Genomic DNA, 8,757 nt, shown 5'->3' with positions numbered 1-8,757 from the left:
CATGTTGAACTTATTGAATAAGTCCTTGGTATACTTTGTTTGGGAAACAAAAGTACCCTCCTTAGTTTGCTTGATTTGCAAACCAAGAAAGAACTTGAGTTCACTCATCATACACATCTCAAACTTCTCCGACATTAACCTTCCAAACTTTTCACTAAAATGAGGGTTAGTCGAACCAAATATAATATCATCAACATAAATTTGGCACACAAATAATTCACCATTAACCCTTTTAGTAAAGAGAGTAGAATCAAGTTTCCAATCTCAAAGCCTTTTTCAATAAGAAACTTGGTCAAGCATTTATACCACGTTCTAGGAGCTTGTTTAAGACCATAAAGAGCTTTGTGAAGTTTGTAAACATGGTCGGGTTTCTTAGGATTAATAAAGCCGGGAGGTTGTCTAACATAAACTTCCTCCTCAATTTCACCATTTAGAACAGCACTTTTAATGTCCATTTGATAGAATGTGATATCATGATGATTAGCATAAGCAAGTAAGATGCGTATGGACTCAAGTCTAGCAACAAGGGCATATGTCTCACCATAGTCCATACCTTCGACTTGAGTGTAGCCTTGAGCGATGAGACGGGCCTTGTTGCGTACAACTTGTCCATCTTCATCTTGCTTATTCCGAAACACCCATTTGTTACCAATGAAACTTTGGTTGTTGTCCGGCTTCTCTACCAATGTCCAGACTTGGTTCCTCTCGAAATTGTGTAGCTCTTCATGCATAGCGTTCACCTAGTCCGGATCATCAAGCGCTTCTTCAACCTTCATAGGTTCAATGCCAGAGATGAATGAATAATGTTCACAGAAATTAGCCAAACGAGTTTTAGAGCGAGTAATTCTCCCTATTTGGATATCGTCACAGATTTGTTCGACGGGATGGTCTCTTGAGACTCTTGCTCTAACACGTGGGAGCTTTTGTTTGGGTCGGGGTGGAACATCATCTTGTTCGTCCTCTTGGCCTTCTTCGTTGTTGGTGTTGCTATTCTCTTGTGGAGGTGGAGAAGGGGGTTGATGAGGTTCATCTTGATGTACTTCCTAGTTTTCTCCATCTTGGCATGTCCCACTTGTGGATGCCTCTGAGTCAACTCTTGTTTCACTTTGTCGTGAGGTAGAATCTTCCACTTGGATGGACGAGGTACTCTCATTCACCTCCGATGGGCGAATATTGCCAATAGACAAGTCTTGGATTGCTTCCGAAGGGTCTTTGTCTCCTACATCAATTGGCAATTGCTCTACTTGCGAGCCATTAGATTCATCAAACTTCACATCTACCGTCTCTTCAACCTTTCGGGTGAAATTGTTGTAGACACGATAAGTGTGAGAGTTTGAGCCATAACCGAGTAGGAAACCCTCATGAGATTTAGGAGCAAATTTAGAACGACGATGCTTATCAAGAATATAGCACTTTGAGCCGAATACTCGAAAGTATCCAACTTGGGGTTTGTTACCGGTGAGAAGCTCGTATGCCATCTTGCCGAGTAGCTTGTGAAGATATAGACGATTTGTTGCATGACAAGCTATCTCAAACGCTTCCACCCAAAAGTGTTTTGGTGTCTTTTACTCATCAAGCATCGTTATCGCCATCTCAATAAGAGTCTGGTTCTTCCTCTCAACAAATACATTTTGTTGAGGCGTGTATGTAGCCTAGAACTCATGTGAAATCCCTTCTTCATCAAGAAAGGTGTCCACATTTGCGTTATTGAACTCCGTTCCTTTGTCGCTGCGAACCTTCTTGATCTTCACTTCAAATTGACTTTGGGCCTTCCTAGCGAAGTTCTTGAAGATCTTTTGGACATGCAATTTATCATCAAGAAAGAACACCCACGTAAATCTTGAAAAATCATCGACTATGACTAAACCAAATGAATTTCCACTGAGACTTTTATAGGCGTTTCGACCAAAAAGATCCATATGAAGCAGCTCGAGTGGTCTTCTCGTGGTCATGATGTTATTCATGGGGTGGCTTCCTCCAACCTGTTTTCCTGCTTGACAAGAACTGCACAATCTATCCTTGTCAAATATAACATCCTTCACTCCAAGGATATGATCACCTTTAATAAGCTTATCAAGATTTTGCATGCCCACATGGTCAAACCTTCTATGTCATAACCAACCTTCGGAAGATTAGCAATTAAGCAAGTTCTAGGTTGAGCCTTTTTAGTGAAATCAACAATGTATAGGTCACCTCTACGTATACCGGTAAAGACCATTTTATGATTATCTCTTCGAAACACTTGCAATCTACTTTAGTAAATAGGACATTGATTCCAAAGTCAGCTAGTCTAGATACGGAAAGTAAATTATAGCCAAGAGATTCAATGAACATAACATTTTGGATGGAGCTATCATGTGAGATGGCCACCTTACCAAAGCCAACCACCTTACCCTTTGAGTTGTCACCAAAAGTGAAATACTTTCAAGGGACGTCATTTTCAGCAAGCTCACGAAACATATCCTTGTCTCCTATCATGTGATCAGTACATCCACTATCAAGAACCCATTCCTTTCCTCCAGCCATGTAGCTGTGAAGATTAGCCATAAGACCAAAGTGTCTCATAGACTCATCGAGATCAAAGTCACTGTCATCATCCTCATCATAGTATCCATGTTCAACATCGTCTTGTGATTGATCATCACCTAGAGAGAGTGATTCATTAGATTTATGATCATGACAATGTTCATCTTTATGAATTCTAATGACTTACGAGATGATATTACTAATGATTCCAACATCTCCTTTAGCACACATAAGGTCACGAAGCTCAAATAAACAATCACCAAACTTAGGATCATTGGGATTCATCTTACTTAAAGCAATGGACTTTTGAAGAATCACATCTAGATTTTGCAAGAAATAGTTTGGAAATCGTTCCTCAAGAAATCTCCATATGGTGTAAGCACAATCAAGACTAGGCAAGTAACCAATCAAATTTCTAGGCAATCCTCTAATGATAAGATTGATAGTTCTAAGATTGCAGATCATGTCAAGAGACTCATCAGGGGTAGGATGCAAGGGGTCAACAAGGGGTGCACACGGGCTAGTAATGTACTTGTTCAAATGATATTCATTGAAAATCTCAAGCATCTCATTTTTCCAAGCATTAAAGAACTCCCCATCAAGTATAGGCACTCTACGTCTAAAACTCCCCATCGTAGACTCATCCATCTTCCTCCAATGGTGATTAAACCAAAGCAATGGAGACCAATGCTCTGATACCAATTGAAAGGATCGAGAAGAGGTGTCTATAGGGGGGTGATTAGACCCTCAACAAAGAAAAGTAGCAGTTTTTAAGTTCATTAAGTTAAGGTGGAGTTTTAGCACAAGTTTAAACATTCACAATACATGTCAAGCAAGCATGACAAGAGTATATGAGTAGCAGAATGTAAAGCATGAAAGTTGCAAGAAAGTAAAGGGATGGGATTGGAGTGTGCAAACGCAATTGGAGACACGGGGATTTTTGGCGTGGTTCCAATAGGTGGTGCTATCGTACATCCACGTTGGTGGAGACTTCAACCCACGAAGGGTAACGGTTGCCCGAGTCCACGGAGGGCTCCACCCACGAAGGGTCCATGAAGAAGCAACCTTGTCTATCCCACCATGGCCATCGCCCACGAAGGACTTGCCTCACTTGGGTAGATCTTCACGAAGTAGGCGATCTCCTTGCCCTTACAAACTCCTTGGTTCAACTCCACAATCTTGACGGGGGCTCCCAAGTGACACCTAGCCAATCTAGAAGATACCACTCTCCAAAAGGTAATAGCTGGTGTGTGGATGATGAACTCCTTGCTCTTGTGCTTCAAATGATAGTCTCCCAACACTCAACTCTCTCTCACAGATTTGGATATGGTGGAAAGATGATTTGAGTGGAAAGCAACTTGGGGAAGGCTAGAGATCAAGATTCTTGTGGTTGGATTGGAATGTCTTGGTCTCAACACATGAGTAGGTGGTTCTCTCTCAGAAAATGAATGCTGGAAGTGTAGCCACGTTCTGATGGCTCTCTCTCAAATGGAAGGGCGTGGAGGGGTATTTATAGCCTCCACACAAAATCTAACCGTTGCACACAATTTACCAAACTCAGTGGGACCGAATAGTGAAACTCGGTGAAACCGACCTGGTTCAAAATGTGAACGTTAGGCTTTTCGGTGGGACGGACAATACCAACTCGGTGGGACTGATGTGCTAGGGTTAGGGTAAAACCTAAACTCGGTTTGGCCGATTACACAAACTCGGTGAGACCGATTTTGGTAATAAGCAAATAGAGAGTTCGTCAAGAAAACTCGGTTAGACCGACTGCGTATCTCGGTGAGACCGAAATAATTGCAACAGGCAACAGAGAGTTTGCAAGCCCATCTCGGTGAGATCGAGATCCCATCGGTGAGACCGAACTGATTAGGGTTTTTGGAAGTGGCTATGTCAAATGAACTCGGTGGCGCCGGATAGATCAAATCGGTGGGGCCAAGTTTGGCTTTAGGTTTAGGACATAGTTGGAATTGAGAAAGTGGTTGAGGGCTTTGGAGCATATCACTAAGCACTTTCAGCAAGCAGACCATTAAGCAACACCTCATCCCATTTTAATAGTATTGGCTTTCCAATGGACTCAATGTGATCTTGGATCACTAAAATAGAAATGAAGAGTCTTGCGCTTTTGCCAATCTTTGTCCTTAGCTTCTTGAAGGAGTTCCACATCCTCTTGTTCATGCCATGCCTTTGTTGAACTTTCTGAAATATACTAGATAAAAATATTTGTCCAACAAGAGATATGTTGACATTAATTACCAAAACCACCTAGGGAGCACTTGTGCTTTTAAAACTATGTGGCAAAGGCTGTCCATCACACACAGTTTTTATGTGGTAAATGTTTGCGTAAGGTGGCCTAACGCAAATAGTTTTCAAGAGAAGATCGTGTGTGATTGTTCATTGATCCTACATGGTTTATTCCTAGAAACTGTGTGCGTTGCCTAAGGCCATCGCCCATGGTATTTTCTCAATAATGGTTTGCAATAGCAAAACCCAATTAGTAGGCTAATTCGCCATTAGCAGGCTAATTGCCCTATTATTAATAATCCATTTATTAATCTAATTGGCATTCATATTAAGCACATAATATATTTCATTTCCATATTAAAGAAGCAGGATTTCATAATTGAAATACATCAGAGTACAACATGATATAGCTTCAGCAGTTAGCTACCCCATTACACAACTGCACCAGCACCAAGTTTCACATGCAACATATAGAACCTTTCCAAATTAGCATCATAGACGGTACATAGACAGATGCATCTCATCTGGAAAACTACTGAAGCGAAAGGCAAATATTGAGCCTTCATTCATGTTGAAGGTCTTTTCAACTTTACGCCAGTGCCTGTGGATGATTGACCATCCGTCCTTCGTCCTCTTCAGGAACATTTCAATATTGAACCGTGGGTGTTGTATGAAAACCTTCCTCGCCTCCTGACCATAGAGGTAGTTTGAGAGGTAATCATAAGTGAACTACTTTGGAAAGGCCTAAAAACCAAGATGTGCATAAATATCTTCTCTATAATGGAAATGGGGCAAAGGAATAAAAAAGGCAAGGTGTAATAGTTAGTACCATCTTGTAGTGAACTGATGTCTTCTTCATTGTGCAGACAAAGATCTTGTTGTTTTTCGTCGCTAATTTCTTTATCCTAACAATCTTCCTGAGTTTCTTGACTTGATTGATATTCATGGACAACTCATTTACCCATATGCAAAAAAGGTCGAACAGTGGGTCAAAACCTCTAACAGCACGACCTACATGTGCAAGACCAAATTGTTAAAAACCTAAATATTAGAATGGTTCCTGCAATTGCACAATAATGTGCTATTAGACAACAGACCATGAACGTGCTAACCTCGATTGTAAACCTCAGTGCTTCACATTGTTTCCCTGCAACACATATAAGGTAGTTAGTCATCAGGTTAAGTAAGGGTTCACATGCTATTAGTAAAATATGTTGACGAAAAATAAGCACATTGCAGATTCATCAGATTAATTCAAGCCACATGGAAAACCCATTTATCCAAACCAAGCATGATTAATAACTAGTAAATATAGCACTTGCATATGTTTCTAATGTATTAAGTGCAACCAAATTCAATTTATTCCTCACATGCACAACAATACAAAATTCTACCCATGACAATTGGACATCGCATTGCAGAACTGAACCAAGTAGTTAAGTAAACACCACAATAAATGAACCAAACACTAACTAAGGACCACATTGCACAATATAACATACTCCTAATAGAAGATCAGACAGTTAACCAAACCAAGCATGCTTAATAACTTGGAAATATAGCAATTGTATTTGTTTCTCGTGTATTTACTACATCCAAATTCAATTTATTCCTCACGTGGTGTACAATAACAGAATGCACACAACAATTGAACATCACATTGCAGAATTGAACCAAATAGTTAACTAAACACCGCAACAAATGAACCAAACGTTAACTAAGCACCACATTGCACAATATAACATACTCCTAATAGAAGATCAGATAGTTAACCAAACCAAGCATGCTTAACAACTTGGAAATATAGCAATTCTATTTGTTTTTCATGTATTTACTACAGCCAAATTCAATTAATTCCTCACATGGTATACAATAACAGAATGCACCCACAACAATTGAACATCGCATTGCAGAATTGAACCAAACAGTTAACTAAACACCACAACAGATGAACCAAAAGTTAACTGAGCACCACATTGCACAATATAGCATACTCCTAATAGAAGATCAGACAGTTAACCAAACCAAGCATGCTTAACAACTTGGAAATATAGCAATTGTATTTGTTTCTCATGTATTTAGTACAACCAAATTCGATTTATTCTCACATGGTATATAATAACAGAATGCACCCACAACAATTGAACATCACATTGTAGAATGGAACCAAACAGTTAACTAAACACCACAACAAATGAACCAAACATTAACTGAGCACCACATTGCACAATGTATAACATACTAGAAGATCAAACAGTTAACCAAACCAAGCATGCTTGACAACTTGGAAATATAGCAATTGTATTTGTTTTTCATGTATTTTGTAAAGAAAAATTCGATTTATTTCTCACATGGAAGATAATACAAAATTGCACCCTGAAGAATTGAACATCACATTTGCAGAATTGAACCAAACAGTTAACAAAACACAACAACTAATTAACCAAAAAGTTAATAAGTGAGCACCACATTGCACGACATATAGAACATATACACTAGAGCAATAGATTGCATGGTAAAAGTAGGTAGCGCAATTCACTAGAATGTTAAGGAAAGGCAGTAGCTAGCAAACTGAACATGGGTCCTTATAGTGAGCTAATAAGACAAGCTACTCCTCATTGTCGGAGATATCGATGATGATTGGCTCCTTGGACATGGAAGAGGGCGAGGCCTCTGCATCGTGGGTGCCCTCATCATAGTGGTGAGTTGCCTGAGCCGCTCCGGGCACCAACATGTTGGCTCTCGAGTTGAGGTAAGCACGTGCACGCTGAGAAAACACCTCGCAGTCTTCATCGAAGGCACCAAGGGTGGCCTCGAGAAAACGCCACGAACTGTTGTTTAAAGTAGCCAGCCGCGTCGTGGATTCAGCATGTGAGGCGTCGACGGTGGCCTCGACGGCGAGGTGCTCCTCCAAGATCTGGGGGTCGGCACGAATGGCAGCCATCGCGACCTCATCCGCGCGTGCAGCCGCGATTTGCTTCTTCACTGCCAAATGCTCCTTGAGCTCCTGGCTATAATGCGTGCACCATGGCTTAGGGCGGTGCTTATTTGGTGGAGGGGTCGGTGATTTGGGTGGAAGGTGTTGCGTCAGCGGTCGGGGCATGTGGGATGTGGAAGGAGGGGGAGGATGGGGGTCTGGTGTGGATCCCCTGCCTGGACGAGGCCGAGCAGCATGAAGGAGGGTCGCCGGCGAGGGGGCGGCGCTGCAAGCAAGGAGTGAAGGTTTCAACTTCGAAAGGAAGGTGGAAATAGGGGAAATGTGGCTTTTGGTAAGGGGGGGGCGGGGAGGTAGATATTTCCGTGGAAGCCGAAAATTTTGAATCGGTTCAGTGAAAAAACCGGTGCGTAAAGTATCATCAGACACGGTCCCTTATTTAGAACTGTGTACGATATGTGAACATCACAAACGATTCAGATAGATTAACCCGTGTGTGATGAATTTGAACGTCAAAATTTTGGTTCCAATTTCCCTGGTTACACTGGTCATCCACATCATTACATAATTTGGGTACACATCACACCCACACTTCTTAATCAAGCAAGTTCATCAATTAAACAGAGTTGGCTGGCCTAAACATTACTCTAACAAATTAAAGACCAACACTCTTAGTTAAACAAAACAAAGAGTACTACTACGGCTGGTGCTCGTCGATCTCCGCCGCCTCCTCCATGTCCAGCTTGCGCCCGACGGTCTCCTGGGGAAGGGGCTCCATGGCATCCATTGCACCATACTCGACAAGCATCTCGCCATCCGCGTCCGCCATCTCTTTGGAAAAGGCCGCCACAAGCTCGGCATGGGCGGCCGCGATTTGGGCTTGACGGGCTCCGTCGTCGCAAGGTATGCAGCGGAGGAACGGGCGGCTGCTCAAACGCTCTCGACGATTGCCAACTCTTCGGCCGTGGGTTGCTTAACATTGTCGGAGAAGCTTCGTTCGATATGTGCGGTGACTGCCACGAGCTGGGTGTGTGCGACCTCGACATGGT

The sequence above is a fragment of the Triticum urartu genome, chromosome 7A (genome assembly GCF_056163025.1).
Source record: "Triticum urartu cultivar PI428250 chromosome 7A, HENAU_Tu73, whole genome shotgun sequence".
Classification (NCBI taxonomy): Eukaryota; Viridiplantae; Streptophyta; class Magnoliopsida; order Poales; family Poaceae; genus Triticum; species Triticum urartu.
This window is presented reverse-complemented; position numbering follows the sequence as displayed.